We start from the raw sequence: 21264 nt of genomic DNA, 5'->3' as shown, positions 1-21264 counted from the left end.
ACCACCAACTTCCTAAGAACATAAATGCTGCTATACTGGGACAGACCAAAGGTCCATCAAACCCAGTATCCTGTTTCCAACAGTGGCCAATCCAAGTCACAAGTACCTGGTTAGATCCCAGAACAATAAAACAGATTTTATGCTGCTTATCCTAGGAATAAGCAGTGGATTATCCCAAGTCCATCCTAAGAATGTGTTATGGACTTTTCTTTTAGTAAATGATGATCCAATTTTTTTAAACCCTGCTGAGCTAACTGCTTTTACCAAATTCTATGACAACAAATTCTAGAATTTAATTACTCGCGGAGTAAAGAAATATTTCCTCCAATTTGCTTTACATTTACTACTTAGTACCTTCATTCTGTGCCCCCTAATCCTAGTATTTTTGGAAAGAGTAAACAAGTGATCCATGTCTACCCATTCCACTCCACTCAGTATTTTATATGCCTCTATCATATCTCCCCTCAGCCATTTCTTCTCCAAGCTGAAGAACAAAATGGTAAAGACTATTATAAAGAACAAAATTACAGATCATATTCAAAAGTATGGATTAATGAGACAAAGACAACATGGATTTAGTGAAGGGAAATCTTGCCTCACTAATCTATGACATTTCTTTGAAGGGGTGAACAAACATGTGGATAAAGGTGAGCCGGTTGATATTGTGTATCTGGATTTTCAAAAGGCATTTGACAAAGTACCTCATAAAAGACTCAGGGGAAATTGGAGAGGCATGGGATAGGAGATAGTGTCCTATTGTGGATTAAAAACTGGTTAAAAGATAGAAAACAGAGTAGGGTTAAATGGTCAGCATTCTCAATGGAGAAGGGTAGATAGTGGGGTTCCCCAGGGATCTGTGCTGGGACTGCTGCTTTTTAACATATTTATAAATGACCTATAGATGGGAGTAACTAGTGAGGTAATTAAATTTGCTGACAACACAAAGTTATTTAAAGTTGTTAAATTGACCTTACGAGAGGTCCTTACGAGAATGAAAGACTGGACATTTAAATAGCAGATTACATTTAATGTGAGCATGTGTAAAGTGATGCATTTGGGAAAGAGGAACCCGAATTTTAGCTTTGTAATGCAAAGTTCCACGTTAGGAGTCACCGACCAGGAAAGGGATCTAGGCGTCATCGTTGATGATATGTTGAAACATTCTGCTCAGTGTGCGGAAGCCACTAAGAAAGCTAATAGAATGTTAGGCATTATTGGGAAAGGAATGGAAAACAAAAATTAGGACTTTATAATGCTTTTGTATCGCTCCATGGTGCAACTGCACCTCGAATATTGTGTTCAATTATGGCCACCACATCCTAAAAATGATATAGAGGAAATAGAAAAGATACAGAGAAGGGTGACAAAAATGATAAAAAGATGGAATGACTTCCCTATGAGGGAAGGCAAAATTGGCTAGGGCTCTTCAGCTTGGAGAAAAGACAGCTGATATGAAGGGAGATATGATAGAGGTCTATAAAATAATGAGTGGAGTGGAACAGGTAGGCGTGAATTGCTTGTTTACTGTTTCCAACAATACTAGGACTAGGGTGCACGCAATGAAGCTACAAAGTAGTAAATTTAAAACTAATCAGCACTCACAGTTTTTTAAAGCCAAGGTCACAAGGCTCCACAAACCAATAGCAGCACTTGTCAAATCAGAGACATGCATTCAATTTCTCTATTGAGCTTGTTGGGTTCAACAGAACTATGTTTGAAAATCCAATTTTGTTCCTTATAATTAAGGATCTGTAACAAGATTTCTATGCAAGCAGAAGAAACTCCATTGGTACAACACTGAACACGGATTAACCATATTGTAGCTGATATGCATTGGTGAATTATAGATATAATTATAAAAGGAAGGGAAGGAGGCAATAGAGAACAGATCCTTTTAAAAAAGTGAGTTAGATGCCATGACCATCTTGGCTGAAGGGGTTGAAATACTTGGTACTCTTTTTGAGACAGAAAGGTAACAGACCACAGAACTGAAATATATGGATGATGAGATAGTTATATTATTGTCTGATATTTGACTGATGTAATTTTCTCTTTACAAGGGGCAAACCTTGAAAAAGCCTTATTAAACGAAACATGTGTTGGTATACAGCCCCGGTAAATAGTCTGATGAGATATCAAGACCAGTTAAAAGCTAAGTAAAGATGACATTTTGTCTACATAGTAAATGGTAGAAGAAATTAATTTAAAAAGTATTTCAAGAAAATATAGTACAAATGCATATAGGTATTCTATACCAAGACCAATGATGAGAAAGGTGGGAAATATTCACCATATGAGAATTGATAATGGTATACAGCCAGTAAATGGAGTATCGCCTCTGATGGTCTGAAGATACCATATACATGTGCTAATGATACCATTAGTGTGCAGCAATTTTTAAAAAATTACCACTTGAACACTTAATGTCACCCACTTTGTAGACACGACTCACATGCTATCCGTGTGCTAACCAGTTAGTACACAGTAATGTAGATATGCTGATTAGGGTAGAAATGCCCACTTTCCATCCACTGACACACTTCTCAAAATATATATTTCAGTGTGTGGTTAATTTGCAAATATTTGGTAGTTACCGTAGGATGCCTGAACTCGTCCTGTGGTATGCCATTTTAAGCTGTGTTAAGCGCATGTTAGCGCCTAATGCAGCCTGGTAAAAGGGCCCCTTAATATTTGGAGGAATCAAGTGAATTTGTAAATACTAAACAGTTTTTCCCTGACTGAAGTATGTTACAATCGTTCAGAACTATTTTGGATTAACATTTTGTTTAAAAGTTGTAAGATGAAAGGTGTATTGGTATTTTATGTAGGTGTGTGTGGAGAATGACTGAACTAAGGAGGCAAATTGGATGAAGTTATTAAATGTTAGACTGGATAAGTTTTATAGTCAAGAGAACAAAGGAATAGCATAGTAATAACTTGGTAAATCATCCTCCCTGAAAAGTGGTTTATATTATCACTGTTAAATCCTCCAACATGCTTGTAAAATGTTGCTCTGAACTGAATGATGTCTAAGACTATTCTTTATTTTCTGACATAAAATTGATGTTACTGCATTGTTTTAATATACAGGTACTACTACTATTTATCATTTCTGCAGCACTATTAGATGTACATAGTGATTCACACAAATACATACAAGACAGTCCCCGCTCAAAGAGCTTACAATCTATTCACAGGATAAATAAGGGATTAGGGAGTTTTAGGGACCATTTTACTAAGCTGCATAGGTGCCTATGGTGTGTCCAACATGTTTGGAGTTATTACCCAGCTACCGCATGACCCAAGCAGTAATTTTGATTTTTACAGCTGTCTGCTACACACACCGGCAAATAATTTTTATTTTCTGGTATGCAGCGGAAACTGGGCAGTAGTCATCATTCTACGTGCATAGACCATTAACATGTGAGACCTTACCACTAAGTCAATGGGTAGCGGTAAGGTCTCAGGCCCAAAATGGCCGCGTGCCAATTTTTATTTTGCCGCATGTCCATTTTCAGCCCCCAAAAGGCCTTTTTTGCAGGTGCACCTGCGTTCATCCAATACACATGTCTACACCAGTGCAGGCCATTTTTCAGCACACCTTAGTTAAAGGACCCCTAAATGATTCACATTCAAACTTAGATTCTATAAATGGTGCTGAGAAATTGGCATAAAAAATGTAAGCATTAAGTACTGTTCTATAATAGATCCACGCCCTTTATTGAATAGTGGCTAAGTATTTAAGCAGCACCTAATTTAAGGCACCAGCAATTAAGCCTGCTGAAAGCAGATATAAATCCTGGTGCCTAAGTTAGGCACCGATTGGGTCTATTCTGTAACAAGGCACATAAATTCTGGGAATGCCCTCAGAACACCCCCTGCCATTGCCCCTTGAATCTACATGGTATAGGATTTCCTTGCCATTGTTATAGAATGTGATGAGTGTGTAAATCTCAATTAAGATCAATTAATGCCAATTACTGGCACTGATGAGCTCATTAATCAATTAATTTGCATATGTAAATTGTCAATGTGCACTGATTTGCACATGCAAAATTAGCCACCATATATAGAATTTTTACTTAGGGGCACTTTTACTAAGCTGTAGTATAAAGTGGTCTTAGCATGCCCTTATACGAGTTTTTCCAGCATGGTAAGGCCATTTTTTACTGCAGCCGTTGAAATGGCCTTTTTGAAATTGTTTTGTATTAATGGCCATGTGGGGCAGTGGGGATTAGGGCTTAGATCTCTCCATGACCTGCTTGTAATTTCCTGACTGAGCCACTGAATCATTACAGTAGTCTGCATTTTCTTAGCCATTCTTTATTTCCAGCAGAAAGGACTAGATTCTATATATTGCACTGATATTTCCCCAAGGAAATCGAAGTGTATTCTATAAAGTATGCTTTAATTTAGGCGTACTTTATAGATTATGCCGAGCGCTAGTCCACATGACTTAAATTTAGTCATGGTCAATTACGCCAATGAAAACCTGGTGTAAATCCTGATGCTTAAATTAGGGACAGAGCGGGTGTATTCTATAACAGCATGCATAGATTGTAGAAATGCCCATAACTCACCCATTCCATGCCCATAACCATGCCCTCATTTCCAACTATCAGGCTCATTTTCGAAAGAGATGGACGTCCATCTTTCAACATAAATCGGAACATGGATATCCATCTCCCAGAAACGTCCAAATCGGTATAATCAAAACCCGATTTTGGACGTCTCCAATGGCAAGCCGTCACAAGGACATCCAAATTTCAAGGGGATGTGGTGAAGGTGGGACTTGGGCATGCCTAACACTTGGACGTCTTTGAGCCATAATCGAAAAAAGCAGGGACGTCCTAAAGTAAAACTTGGACGTTTTCACCCAGACTTATTTTTTTTATGAATAAGGCACAAAAAGGTGCCGGAAATGACCAGATGACCACCGGAGGGAATCAGGGATGACCTCCCCTTACTCCCCCAGTGGTCACTAACCCCCTCCCACCCTCAAAAAATCTTTAAAAATATTTTGTGCCAGCCTCTATGCCAGCTTCAGACATCATACTCAGGTCCATGACAGTGCATGCAGGTTCCTGGAGCAGTTTTAGTGGGTACTGCAGTGCACTTCAGGCGGACCCAGGCCCATATCCCCCTACCTGTTATATTTGTGGAGGAAACAACGAGCCTTCCAAAACTCACCACAAACCCACTGTACCCACATCTAGGTGCCCACTTCACCCATAAGGGCTATGGTAGTGGTGTACAGTTGAGGGTACTGGGTTTGGGGGGGGGGGCTTGGGGGGCTCAGCACACATGGTAAGAGAGCTATGTACCTGGGAGCAATTTATGAAGTCCACTGCAGTGCCCCCTAGGGTGCCCGGTTGGTGTCCTGTTATGTCAGGGGGACCAGTGCACTACAAGTGCTGGCTCCTCCCATGTCCAAATGGCTTGCATTTAGACATGGACGTCTTTGGTTTTGAAAATCGCCGAAAGTCAAAGATGTCCATGTCTAAGGACGTCATCTCTAAGGACATCCAAATCCAAGGACATCCTTGGAATTTTCAAAATGAAAGATGGATGTTTCTTTCGAAAATACTCCACTATGTGACTTTGCATTTATGCACACCACATTACAGAATGCGCTTAGCAAGTAGTGCACATAAATTCTAATTGCTGATAATTGCTTGTTAACATCCAATTATCAGCACTGATTAGCTTGTTAACTAATTATGTTATGTGCAATGTTATGGAATACACTTCGATTTCCATGCAGATGGTGTGATATATAGAATTCCGTGGGATTACATTATAATAATCAATCTGAGAGATTACTACTTTTTTTAACTGAATGATTCGTCAACCAAAACCTTTTATGAATAGATCCAATATGATCACGATAACTCATGTATTTGTAATGAATAGACTTGATTGTTATAACTCTTTATTTCAGGGTCTTACTAAAATCAAATTAAGATGACTCCAAATAGACAAAAATAGAGCAGCGTGTTTTATAGTTAATAGAAAAAATTGTATCATATTGCTCTGATCTTAAGAGTACCAATCTCTGCCAGGATCACATTAAAGTGCTTTGTCTGGTTTTTAAGGCTTTTAGGTGTACCTGAATACCTTATAGAAAAATTGATTAAACAAGAACAGCAACATTCCAGATGGTCTTCCCAGCACTGTTTATTACAAATTCCATCATTGAAACTGGCGAGAAAGACCTCCATAAGGAATACACTGGCTAGTTAGCTCTGGAAAAGGAAATGATGCCATCTTTTCCCATTTTTCTTATGCCTGTTGTGGTCATTACTTTTAGAATGAAACCTCATCTTGTGTTAAATATGGCATATAATTTCCTTCATTATCTTGAGAAACTGGTCATACCCAACTATTAAAATTCAAATGACTAATTGGTTAGAGTGTCAGCAAAAGGTTATCCTTTAAGCACCTTCTCAGTCAATGCCATTTTCAGAGTAGACCCACCATTACAGTTTAGACCCAACACAAGCGTTCTGGTGGCATTATACTGGCCACTAATTGAGTTTTATCTTTCTCCATGGATGGTCTTTACACATTGAAGTATGTACTGGGATACTGGCTCCGAACACATATCTCTCTAAATTTGATCAATATCTTAAATCTGTAAATGCCAATGTATTGGAATGAAGAAAGTATGAGGAAAAGATTTACAGATAAAACTAGATAAGGAATTATGGTCCTGTCGAAATTTGTGAGATCTACTCCTCTATGTCTGCCACTCTAACCCAGATGGTGTTTTTATGGCACACAGGGTGCTATGGATGCCATATAAATTGGCTGTCATTATTCATCAGTATGACAACTGATGCTGGTTCTGTAATTGGGAACAGGGTATATTATTCCATATGTTGTTCCACTGTTCTCTACTGCAATACTTTTGACAAAAGATCTGGGGCAGAATATATTCTATTTTGTAATGCAAAGAGAAGTTAGAATATAAGCATATAATTTGGAAATCACTTGCTTTGCAAAGTCATTTCCCTGCACCTGAGAAGAAATTATTTGACATTATGCTGTCACTAGCTGCCAAGGTAATTTTACAAAATTGGAAAGCCATAGAGGTGATTGAAATGAATCTCTGGTGAAATACACTATGTACTACTTTTAAGTATGAAAGGGTGGCTTCAGAGAAGTGTAATATGATGCCTCATGTCTCTAACATTTGGAAAGCCTTACTATCCAATATGCCAGGTTGATATTGATACTTGTAATTAGTGTCTGGATTAATCATTGATGAGAACTGTCATCACCTGACTCTCACAGTGTGTTTCTGATTTCTTATTATTACTTGCTTTGGTTTCTACATTTTGCAAAATTGATAAACATATTAGGGCAACATAGATACTGCCAGAGCTTCTAAGGAGAGAAAGTGTAAGTCCTGTACTGTATAAACTTCACTGTCTGCTTTTGAGAAAGCACATTCAGTTTAAGCTGAGTCTAACTTTTAAGGCTGAATAGTTAGGTTGGCTGGTATCCACCATGAGTTTATGTTCCTATAAAAGTTGGTTGTTGGCTATTTTTTTTTTATTTGGACAATAAGGAAAATTGCCTTGGCTTTTTTTTTGCCATCCATGCGTGGAATACACTCCTGCTGAAAGTATTTTTGGAGAAAATGTATTGATATTTCCTAAGACATTAAAATAGTGGTTCCCAAACCTGGTCCCAACCAGTCAAATTTTCAGGATACACACAATGAATCATGAGAAAGATTTGCATGCATACTCTCCACTGCATGCAAATCTCTCTCATGCATATTCATTGTGGATATCCTGAAAACCTGACTGACTGGGACCAGGTTTGGGAATCTCCAGGACCAGGTTTGGGAACCACTGCATTAAAGCATACTCCCCCCTCCCCCCCCCCCCCCCCCCCAATTGTTAGTCTTGGGTGCTACAGATGGTGGTATTTTCATTAGAAGAGGAGATGTTCTACTTGGGAAGACCATAGGTCATTTTTGCTATGTTTTGATGTTGTTATTGTTGGTTATTTATTCATTTTACCTTTTTGTTCTCTATATATTGTGGTTTGTGTTGTTGTTATCTTTGTATTTGATTTGGATTGCATTGTAACTTATCACTATAGATTGTGATTTACTTTAAATGACTGCCCAGGAAGGTGGTATATGTTTCAAAGATAAATAAATGTTATAGAATAGAAACCCCGAATAAAAAAAATCCTTTTGATAGATGAACACTGAAATGGGGAGAATTAGAGGTAATCTGTTAGTAAAATATTGAAGGAACTGCCAGACAGCTGCTGCTTTAACATATCAGTGGTATCAATGCACCCACATTCAATGTCCTGCCCTTAATTTTCTTTTCCATCCATTTGTCTGTCCATTTATTGATTTAGTTTTGTTCAGTTTTTACAATACAAAACTGGTACTAGACCATTCTATGCCACCTGCAAATAGACAGATTTTAACAGTATTACCACTAGAGGTCAGATTTCAATATATGGGTATTTTACAATTTTACCACTAGAGGTCTATCACAGTGGTAATGAGTAGGCATCACTCCTGCCCCACTAGATCCCAGGAACCCCTAGTAAGGCCAGAGATAGGATCCTTGGGTCTAGTTTTGGGGGTAGATGCCTGCTGGTGGGTCAGTTTTTATAATCGGTTTTATGAGGGGGGAGGTTAGACTTCAGGCAGAGAGCAGCATATAGTGGGCACTTGCCTATATGTGTAGGTCTTTCAGGGGTAGAAATGTCATATTGAGGCCTGCAAATAGGTGGGAAAATGTGGGATACAAATGTAACAAATAAATAAATAAATAAATAAATAAATCTAGTGCCTGCAATTGTGAATGCTACATGAGGAATCTATTGGGGAGAAGGTAGGCTGATGCAGGGGTGTTGAGACAGTGTATGTGTGACGGGGAGGGGGGGGGGGAATAGAGACTGCACCTTTGGAGAAGGGGCAAGTGAGATCTCATACCAGAGTCATAATTGTAGGGAGATTGGACAACATGAGGGGTTAACTGGGAGAGAGGGGAATCTTCAATGTGAGGATTTATTGCTGCCTCTACAGCAGACACTGTAGATTGCTTCAGGGCAGCTGTAAATTCCAATATCTATTTCTTTCAATACAGATATGGATTCCTAGTGAAATAGGGAATCCACATTTGTTTTGTAATCCTGTGATGCACTCTCTCGTCTCCCTGTCCTTGATATTTAAGCATACTCAGCTTCCACACATGCGAATGGCCCCTGTTCTGGCATGGCATTTAAACATCTGGGCCTCTTCAAACATTTATACATGGGGATGCTTCTAAAATAAGGGCCAACATATCACATACAATTATCAGCTGGTCACAAACTATCAAAAATATGGACAAAAGATCACATTAAGAAACCTAAATCAGATAATAAAAATAATTAAATAATACATCCAAAAGACTTCTTTGCTTTTATGAGCCAACCACCAGAAAGCCCATTTGAAAAAAAGACACATTTTTAAAGTCCATGTAAAATGCAAATATCCTTGGGTAACAGATTCTACATATGCAGGTAATTCCTCACATACTAGTCAATCTAGCTACGCTCAAAAATAGCACTTCAAGCAAAATAGCATTCATTGAACACAGGACGGGTTACATTGCATCTAAACCTGGGCCAGGTAAGGTAGTCCATCTCCCACTAGGGCATTAAAATCAGCAGTCATCCTAAATTTGATTCTCTGAGTTACCGCCAACCAGTGCAAGGGCTTTCTTAAGAACTTAAAAAGAGAGAAAGATGGGTGCAGAGGCTGTATACAATAATCAGTAGCACTGTAGTATTTTGAGCTATTTGAAGAACATGGACATAGCTAGTCTGTAAACCAAGAAAAACAGCATTACAGTAATAAATAACATCAACACCACTGGCTGCTCAACAGAACTAATATCCAGCATAGATAAAAGATATTCTAATCTTCTAACCGATTGTGGATTATAGAAGACAGAGCCATTAATGTGAGCTTTCATAGAAAATCTCTCCTCAGTGATTGCTCCCAGTCAGTGATGGGCTCTTACTTAATGTGTGACTAGTAGCTGAGTAATACATAGTAAAGCCCCAGAGTAGAGTATGATGTGATGTGATTTTCTTGAAGGGAATATTATTCTTAATATTTAGGGGTCCTTTTACTAAGTGCACTGAAAAAATGGCCTGTGGTAGTGTAGGCGTGAGTTTTAGGGCGTGTGCAGAATCATTTTTCAGCGCACTTAGAAAAAAAAAAGGCCTTTTTAAAATTTTTGCCAAAAATGGACTTGCTGCAAAATGAAAATTGCCCACGCGTCCGTTTGGGTCTGAGACCTTAACGCCAGCCATTGACCTAGCATAAAGTCCACCGGTAACTGGGCAGTAATGACTATGTGTGCCAAAATGCCAACTGGCGCGTGTATCTGATCCGCGCCGGAAGGGAAAAAAATATTTTCGGATGCACATGATGGGACACGCGCCAAAAATGAAATTACCGCAAGGGCCACACAGTAGCCGGGCGGTAACTCAGAATTGGCTCACGTTTGGCATGCGAAGGCGCTTACACAGCTTAGTAAAAGGGCCCCTTAGTGAGCACAAGGCAAACATTAGGGGAATGAACTGCCCTCCCCCCCAAAAAAGTCTCGTTCATTCTCATTTTAAATGAATTTTTCCTGATTTGTTGGCATTTTTATATTAACTTTTTGTTCTTTGCACATGTATTGTATGTATGCTAGAACTTTTTCAAGCATGCAGATCAATTGTCTGTGTGTTCATTTGTAGGAATATGCATGCACAAGCAATGTGCAAGAACTCAAAAATTGTAGGTGCCTAGAAGGAACTGAATGCATAAGTATGAATATGCACCCATAGCAACATGCAATATGAATAAGACAATATTAAAAATTTTCTACATACATGTGGGCCCTACCATACACATGTCCTTTTACTAAGGTGCAGTAAACACTAGTGCGTGTTTATCACTGCTTAAAAGGGGTTACATGGGACCAGGGGCGTAGCTGCTATGGGGCCATGGGGGCCTAGGCCCCCATAGATTTGGCCCTGAACCCAACTGCCGGTGACCCTCTCAACACCCCCCTCCCACCACCAACCTGCCGCCTGCTACCTTTGCAGGCGGGGGACCACAACTCCCGCCAGCCAAAGTCTTCTTCCTTCGTTTGGTTTCTGACTCTGACGTCTTGCACGTACAACGTGCAGGACGTCAGACTCACAGAAACAGAACGAAGCCCTGCAGATTACAAGGCTTCGTTCTGTTTCTGTGAGTCTGACATCAGACTCAGTCAGAAACCAAACGAAGGAAGAAGACTTCAGCTGGCGAGGGTTGGGGTCCCCCGCCAGCAAAGTTAGGCGAAGGTGACGGCGGGTAGGGGGGTCGAGAGAGTCATCGGCAGGGGGGAGGTCAAAGTTGTTGGAGGTGTTGGCAATGGCGGGTGGGCGGGCGGGGCAGGGCGGTGTCGGCAATGGCTGGCTGGTGGGGGGTCGGCGGTGCGCGGGGGGGGGGGGGGGTAAAATGTGCCCCCTCATCTCGGCTCTGGACCCCCCTACCATTGAAGTCTGGCTACGCCCCTGCTTGGGATAAGCTGAAACTTCTTGTAGTAAGTTCCGAATGTGTGCAAGCAAACCACGTGCTAAAAATATCTTTAAAATTCTTTCTAGGAGGGGGCATGTCTGGGGACAGAGAGTGAGTGTCTCTGTGCTAATCAGTTAGCGCATATATATTGTCATGTCTTAACTGATTTGTGCAGGATTAGCATGTGAGCCCTTACCGCCTACAAAAAAGGTGGTGGTAAGGGCTCACATGCTACTTTTGGTAATGATCATGTGTTAAAGGCAACATTAGTACATGGCCATTAATTTTGAGAATGGAAAATTGGGCATTTTTTATTGTTACATTTGTACCCTGTGCTTTCCCACTCATGGTAGGCTCACTGTGGCAATGGAGGGTTAAGTGACTTGCCCAGAGTCACAAGGAGCTGCTTGTGCCTAAAGTGGGAATTGAACTCAGTTCCTTAGCTCCCCAGGACCAAAGTCCACCACCCTAACCACTAGGCCACTCCTCCACTCAGCCTTTCCATGCAGGAAAAGTCCGAGGCCGCAGCTTTATAAAAGGACCCCAAAATGTACTTTGACATTTAAGCATAAAATAAATAGAATCTACGGCAATCCATACATTTGTTTTTTAAAATGTTTTATTTTTGTTATAATATTCTTACAATCATACGTCACCATTTAATCACATAGTGAAAAGGAAAATAATCCACATATCATAAAGGAAATGACAAATAAACCACAAGAAAAATAAATCCTTTGCTCTCAATAAAGTTAATAGATTCAAGAATCAAGAAAAAGAAAAGGAAAAAACAATTTAGAAAATCAAATATAGAACATAAATCCAGAACTATCTCCTCAGCCTGTTTTTATGTTTTTATTTATAGAATTTTAATAAATAAACCCAAATAGACAAACTTGTAAGAGCATAACAATGAAATACAATAATAAGAAATAAAGGGGTCCTTTAACCAAGATGTGGTAAAATGATCCTTGCAGTGGCATCGGCACATGGGTTTGCCACATGCCGAGGCCCCCATTTAACGCAGCAGGTAAAAGGCCATTTTCTTCAAAAAAAGAAAATGGCTATACAGTAAGTTAGCCACTTACCCTGCGGCCATTTCATGGGGGGAGCTATTTAGGAGGTGGTAAGGGCTCCCGCACTAACCCGGTGGTAACACAAAACCAAAAAATAACACACCCGAAATGATGCACAGTAGGAGCAATCACTAGTGCCAGGCTCCTGTAGTAGCCCAGCGATAGTGCTAGATCGCTGTGCAGAAAGCCCATCGTGGGCTTGCCATGCTTTAGTAAAAGGACCTCAAAACTAGGAAATCTTCAAATAGGGCAAAAGATCATCTGGGAGGAATAAAGAAAGCAAGGATAAATAAATGTAACTTCTACTAGTTATTTCCAACCATATACACTATGTCAGACATCCACATGAGAAGTGTAAGTGGACACCTGAAGATTTCCGTCCAAGGAAGATGGTAAAGGACTTTTATCAAACAGAAAGCAAAGTTAACTGAGATGGTTCATAAAAGACAATTTGGAGATCATTATACTATAATATACATTTACAAGAAAACTTACAAGGTCCTAGGTTTGAGAAGAAGAAATTTATGGTGTGTTTCTGTAGCTCATGCTACATCTGGAAAAAAACGGATTATAGTGTTACAAAACAAACCTGTCTATTCCTAAAAAAATTTCAAGGCCTGGTCCCATGCAAGCGTATTTTCAAAAGATGCAATCAAAGTCCCTTGACCTGCCCCATCCTTTCGGAAACAGGACTTTGAGTCAGAGGGTGCACGTCAGAGAAGACCTCAGGCAGCCTAAGTGTACTGCTGCAATGCTGGTGCTGTATGGAAGAGCGATTTGAAAGTATATGATGGCAGTGGGAAAGAGGGAGGCCAACAAAAAAGAAGGCATGCTTGGGGGACCAAATAAAAAAATACATGCTTGGGGGGGGGGGGGGTCCAGCAGAGAGGTCATGTTGGGTCTATGTGTGATGGGGGGGGGTAGAAGTGAGGGCAAGCTGGGTGGTCTATGTGTGATGGGGTGTAGAAGAGCTAGCATGCTAGATCTATGTTTGTGGGGGGGGGGGAGCAGAGAGGGAATGCTGGATCAATGTGTGTGCGGGCAGCAGAGAGGACATGCTGGATAAGTACATAAGTACATAAGTATTGCCATACTGGGACAGACCACAGGTCCATTAAGCCCAGAATTCTGTTTGCAACAGTAGCCAATCCAAGTCACAAATACCTGGCAAGATCCCAAAAAAGTACAAACATTTTATGCTGCTTATCCCAGAAATAAGCAGTGGAGTTTCCCCGAGTCCATTTCCTTAAGGAAGCCGTCCAAACCTTTTCTAAACCCCGCAAAGCTAACTGCCTTTAGCACATTCTCTAGCAATGAATTCCAGAGTTTAATTACACGTTGAGTGAAGAAAAAGTTTCTCCTATTCGTTTTAAATGTACTACTTTGTAGCTTCATCGAATGCCCCCTAGTCCTAGTATTTTTGGAAAGGGTAAACAGACGCTTCACGTCTACCCTTTCCACTCTACTCATTATTTTATAGACCTCTATAATATCTCCCATCAGCCATCTTTTCTCCAAGCTGAAAAGCCCTGGCCACTTTAGCCTTTCTTTATAGAGAAGTCGTCCCATCCCCTTTATCATTTTTGTCTCCCTTCTCTGCACATTTTCTAATTCCACTATATCTTTTTTGAGATGCGGTGACCAGAACTGAACACAATATTCAAGCTGCTGTTGCACCATGGAGCGATGCAAAGGCATTATAACGTCCTCATTTTTGTTTTCCATTCCATTCCCAATAATACCTAACATTCTATTTGCTTTCTTAGCTGCTACAGCACACTGAGCAGAAGGTTTCAACGTATCATCAATGACTACACATAGATCCCTTTCTTGATCGGTGACTCCTAACATGGAACCATGCATAACATAGCTATAATTCGGGTTCCTCTTTCCCACATGCATCACTTTGCACTTGCTCACATTAAACGTCATCTGCTATTTAGACGCCTAGTCTCCCAGTCTTGTAAGGTCCTCTTGTAAGTTTTCACAATCCTCTCGCAATTTAACAACTTTAAATAACTTTGTGTCGTCAGCAAATTTAATTACCTCAATAGTTAATCCCATCTCTAGGTCATTTATAAATATGTTAAAAAGCAATGGTTCCAGCATAGACCCCTGGGGAACCCCACTAACTACCCTTCTCCATTGAGAATACTGACCATTTAACCCTACTCATTGTTTTTTATCTTAGTACATAAGTACATAAGTACATAAGTAGTGCCATACTGGGAAAGACCAAAGGTCCATCTAGTCCAGCATCCTGTCACCGACAGTGGCCAATCCAGGTCAAGGGCACCTGGCACGCTCCCCAAACGTAAAACATTCCAGACAAGTTATACCTAAAAATGCGGAATTTTTCCAAGTCCATTTAATAGCGGTCTATAGACTTCTCCTTTAGGCATCTATCTAACCCCTTTTTAAAACTCCGTCAAGCTAACCGCCCGTACCACGTTCTCCGGCAACGAATTCCAGAGTCTAATTACACGTGGGGTGAAGAAACATTTATCCGATTCGTTTTAAATTTACCACACTGTAGCTTCACTCATGCCCTCTAGTCCTAGTATTTTTGGATAGCGTGAACAGTCGCTTCACATCCACCCGATCCATTCCACTCATTATTTTATACACTTCTATCATATCTCCCCTCAGCCGTCTCTTCTCCAAGCTGAAAGCCCTAGCCTTCTCAGCCTCTCTTCATAGGAAAGTCGTCTTTTAACCAGTTTTTAATCCACAATAGGACACTACATTCCATCCCATGACTCTCCAATTTCCTCTAGAGTCTTTCATAAGGTACTTTGTCAAATGCCTTTTGAAAATCCAGATAAACAGTATCAACCAGCTCATCCACATGTTTGTTCACCCCTTCAAAGAAATGCAATAAATTAGTGAGGCAAGATTTCCCTTCACTAAATTCATTTTGACTTTGCCTCGTTAATCCACACTTTTGAATATGCTCTGTAATTATTTATTCTTTATAATAGTCTCTACCATTTTGCTTAGCACCAACATCAGGTTCACCAGTTTATAATTTCCTGGATCATCTCTGGAACCTTTTAAAAAATCGGCGTTACATTGGCCACCCTCCAATTTTCTGGTACCATGCTTGATTTTAAAGATCAATTACATATTACTAACAATTCTTCAAGTTCATTTTTCAATTCTGTCAATACTCTGAGATAAATACCATCTAGTCCATGCAATGTGCTACTCTTCAGTTTGCCAAATTGCGCCATTACATCTTGCGCCATTACATCCTCCAGTTTTATAAAGATTTCATTGTTTCTCTGACTCATCAGCTTTAAATATCATTTCTGGCACTGGTGTCTCTCCTAAATCTTCATCGATGAAGACAAAAGCAAATAATTAATTTAATCTCTCCGCTATGGTTTTTTTTACCCTGAGTGCCCCTTTTACCCCTTTGTCATCTGGTGGTCCAACCAATTCTTTTGCTGGTATCTTGCTTTTAATATACCTAAAAAATGTTTTACTATCAGGCTTATTTTCGAAAGAGAAGGGCGCCTATCTTTCGCCACAAATTGGGAGTTGGGTGTCCTTCTCTCAGGTCGCCCAATCAGCATAATCGAAAGCCAATTTTGGGCGTCCCCACTGCTTCCCATCGGGGAATGACCAAAGTTCCCGGGGGGGGGGGGGGGCATGTCAGAGGCGTAGCAAAGGCGGGACTGAGGTGTGCCTAACAGATAGGCGTCCTCAAGCGATAATGGAAAAAAGGGCGTCTCTGACGAACATTTGGCCGACTTTACTTGGTCCTTTTTTTAATGACCAAGCCACAAAAACGTGCCCTAAATGACCACCGGAGGGAATCAGGGATGACCCCCCCTGACTCCCCCAGTGGTCACTAACCACCTCCCACCCCGAGAAAAACAACTTTTGTCTTTTAGAGTATGGATGAAGTACGTCCTTTGCTATGCCTCTGTCTGTCCAAAATGTGGATGTTTCTGCAAGAAGGATGTCAGTGCCTTCGCTATACCTCTGACACCCCCTTTATTTATTTGGATTACAAGTGACAGTAGTGGGATTTGAACCAGCCACTTCTGGACTGCAAGACCAGTGCTCTAACTACTAGGCCACTCTTCCACTGTATTCCACTGCTTTGAAATTTGGCTGTCCCTGTGGGGGGAGGGTGCAGTTGAGGGCATCCAAAATGTTTGAAAAAAGGACATCCACCCCTTTGTTATGCCTCCAGTGACACACACATACCTCCCCCCCCAGGGACCTGCATAGTGCCCCCCCCCCCCACATGTTTGGTGATTGCCCTCATATTCAGGCCTTCACCATAGCAGGAGATCAACCAGGGGCTTGTGCATGATACAAGGGGGGATCTTGATGGGAAGTCTGTGCCACAGGGGACCTTGATTAGTGCGAGGGCTGCCATTGAAAAGCTGCTATCTGGGTGAGGTAGGGGGCAATGCTGGCTTCAGAGTCCTTTGCAGAGGGAACAATGATTTAGAAAGCTGCTACTATATGTACAGGAAATGCCAATGCTTTCCCCCCTCCCCCCACATACAGCTTTCTAAAATCACTGCTCCCTCTATATATGGAGATACTTTGTATGTGGAGGGATTTGGCATGCTTGACGTAGATGTGTGAATTCCCCTGTTCATGTTCTATCAAACATATACCTGCTTATATTCTTATATTATGACATTGTTTTTGCATCACCAATTTTCATGAAAAAATTATTCTATGTATCTGTAGGCCTTTATACTGTGAAATAAGTCCTTTTGGGAAAAGTTATCAAAGTGGGCTATAGTTAAGATGGGTTATTATATCATGTTGTACTATTTTAGCAGAAGGTCCCATTCTCTGCATTACTTGAGGTAAAATAACCCATCTTAACCGTAGCCTACGTTGATAACTTCCCCTCTTTGTTATTGTACAGCCTCATACCAGGACCTTTGAACTCCCTTTCTACTAATATTTACTTCCTGGCCAATACTTAACTCTTTTTTATTCTAATAACTTTATCATATATAGTATATGTACAGTTTATGTACTAGAGGCTTTCCTGAGGCAAATATTGTATTAAATGGATAGGAGCACCTGCACAGCTATTCAGATCCACAGACTAAAATTATTGTCAAAGGTATACAGAATGGAGATAAATATATGATTATAAAGTCATAATATTACACAAACAATAAGGGGAGATTTACATGATGGAGCTATGATAAAATACTGTCAAGTAAAAACAGTACTGAGAAGACTAAGAATATATAAGGAATTTCATTTCTATGAATCTAGCAATGATTTTATCACCTGATAGAATGCAATCCTTACAAATTGTTTGTAAGGATTGCATTCTAACAGGTGATAAAAAGTGTTCATATGATGTAAAGTTTCTAATTGTGGAAAGTGCAGAAGGAGTGGTGAAACAGATTCAAAGGGAATTAGATGAGCAAATGAACATTATAAAACAACAATTATCTCCAGATTTGGAAATGCTTTTTAAAAATGTAGCAAAACAGATGGACATTTTTGGAATGAAGTAAAATGTGTAAGCTACAAAAATATCATTGAAATGAGATGGATTACCAAAGGGGATATTTTTATCCCTATAACAGTAAATATCCAGGTATGCATTCTAAACTTGGCTCCTTTGATTAGAAATCCTCCAAGGGTCCTTCTGATGATATGACACAGGAGCATCAATTATCTACCCAGGCAAGGGTATGTCTGGTGACAAGGTTTCAGAAGCAGCAGAATCATTACTATTTAATCTGTCTAGCAGACAGTTAACATCTGTGGAATTAAGTTTATGGAATAAAGGATTATCTTTTGTTCCAACACAGGTGCATGATCCACTTTATACTCAGATTCAATTATATCATTTTTTTTTTGATGGCTAAAGATCACCACATTTTGCAGACACCCCACTGACAGGACCTGCAGACATCAATAAAACAGCATTTGGAAAATTGGTACTGAAAGAGGTTTCAGAGTAATAATTTGTCTAGATTTTAGCTTAGCTAATTTAGGGGGTCTTTTACTAATATTCCTATAGGCTCTGCTGCTGATAACATGTCCTATTTGTTAATAAAAGACTTCCTTAATTATTGAACCCACTGATAAAGGGTGAGGACTGGTGGTTATGGATCATAGTTCTTATGTGGAAGGGCCTGATATATATGTAACCTGAGCTCCTACATTTTATTCTTCTAAATTAGGCTCCTAAATATCCTCCCAAGTTTGTCTGAAAATTTAGGGACTCAGAATTTATGTTTATAGGACCTAATGTTCAAATAATTATGCTCCAAACTTGTTCAAAGATGTTATGGTCATAAATAAACCTCTTTAAAAATGTACTAGGCATGTATAACTTTATACTTCAAATTTCATTAAACTCCTACAGAGCATAAAAAGTGAGTGGAAATAGGGGTGGATTTAGAGTAGGGAAAGAAAGTTAGGAGCTTATAACATTTATAAACAGCTTTTAGTACATAATCCTGCTTATAATCGAACGAGAAAAACGCCCAAGTTCCGACCTAAATCGGGAGATGGACGTTTATCTCACAAAAACGAATAACACGGTATAATTGAAAGCCGAACTTGGACGTTTTCAACTGCACTCCATCGCGGAAGCGTACAAAGTTGACGGGGGCGTGTTGGAGGCGTGGTGAAGGCGGGACTGGGGCATGGTTATCACCCGAACAGAGATGGGCGCCTTTCGCCGATAATGGAAAAAAAAGTATGCGTTTGTAGCTAGAATTAGGGCACTTTTCCTGGACCCTGTTTTTCACGAATAAGGCCCCAAAAGTGCCCTAAATGACCAGATTACCCCCAGAGGGAATCGGGGATGACCTCCCTGACTCCCCCAATGGTCACTAACCCCCTCCCACCACAAAAAAAAATGATGTTTCACAACTTTTTATTTCACCATCAATGTCATACCCACCTCCCTGGCAGCAGTATGCAGTCCCTGGAGCAGTTGTTAGGGGGTGCAGTGGACTTCAGGCAGGTGGACCCAGGCCCATCCCCCTACCTGTTACAAATTGTGCTGCTTAATGCTTATTAGTCGTCCAACCCCCCCCCAAACCCACTGTACCCCCATGTAGGTGCCCCCCTTCACCCCTTAGGGCTATAGTAATGGTGTAGACTGGTGGGCAGTGGGTTTTGAGGGGGATTTGGGGGGCTCAACACACAAGGGAAGGGTGCTATGCACCTGGGAACTCTTTTTACCTTTTTTTTTTTTTTTTGTAAAAGTGCCCCTAGGGTGCCCGGTTGGTGTCCTGGCATGTGGGGGGACCAGTACACTACGAATCCTGGCCCCTCCCATGAACAAATGCCTTGGATTTATTCATTTTTTGAGCTGGGCGCTTTCATTTTCCATTATCGCTGAAAAACAAAAACGCCCAGCTCAGAAATTGTCGAATAAAACATGGACTTCTATTTTTTTGCGAAAATTAAACAAAACAGGAAAATGTAATTTGTAAAATCCTGGGTAAAAGTTCGTATTAATATTACAATATTAGATTTGTATCACTTAGCAAATTCAGATTCATTCAATTTAAACTTTTGTTTTGTTTTAACAGGTTAACCCTTTACCTCTTTAATGGAAAATATCAGATAAGTATTGAAATCAATTCTATTCTTCCTAACTTAATTGTGTACTAATGTTTCTCTCAATTTCTCAAAGTTTTCTAGAATTGATACTTTGTGTTAACTCTTTTTGTCTTTCATGCACACACCCACTCTTCGCTGGCCATCTTTCTTCTGCCGGCTGTTCTCCTCTCTCTGGCCCTCTTTCTTGGGTCCTGTGACGCCGGCCAAAACCCCGGTACACCTCTCTTCACCCGGGAACGTGCCTAATCGCACCCGGGCTTTGAATCCCTCCACACTGCCTCCACCAGCCCCTCACATGGCACAAACTCCCCCCCGAAGTTCCCTGTTGCTGCCTAACACAGCGGTTCCGCTTCCTCCCGGGTTTCCCCCTTCAGTAGCGCCTCCACCTGGTGCAATGCAGAACCCAGAGCGCTCCTCCTGTGCTCCGGTCCTCGGACCCGGACCGGTCTTAAAAGGCCCGAAACTGACCAAAACGGCCGCGAATACCCCCTGAAAGCCTCTTCCACCCCACCAGAAGCACCACAAAAAAAAAAAAAAAAAACCCGCAATGCCGCTTCCCGCAGTCTATCTCTCCTCAGACCTTCCCACCAGAGCCTTCCCGCACGGACTTCAGGTAAATATTTTTTTTCCTAACCCCTAGTTACAGTTATATGAATGTTCTTATGTCAAGGATTTATAAGCAGTCTGAAAAATTTACATGTTTGAACTTCTGTAACTCTTTTTTATTTTTTCACATAAAAGGATGGGGTTTGCACTGTTGTATTATACACTGTTTGCTCTAACAAATTCATTAAAACTTCATTTTTTGTATCTGGTGATTTTAGTCACTTTTCCCCAGAGAGGATCACATTTGAGATTAAAGCTACTAAAAGTTAGATATTCTTTGCAGCCAAAAGACTGTCTCATTGTTGTCTATATTGCTATGAATAGGTTGAAAAGGATGTGGCCAAAACCAACACAATGAGGACCAAAGGAGTCAGCTTTTCCATATGATTTGGGGTGCTAAATACAACACACACATATATA

Source organism: Microcaecilia unicolor, chromosome 1 (genome assembly GCF_901765095.1).
Source record: "Microcaecilia unicolor chromosome 1, aMicUni1.1, whole genome shotgun sequence".
NCBI classification, from domain to species: domain Eukaryota; kingdom Metazoa; phylum Chordata; class Amphibia; order Gymnophiona; family Siphonopidae; genus Microcaecilia; species Microcaecilia unicolor.
Note: the sequence above shows the minus strand (reverse complement) of the source record.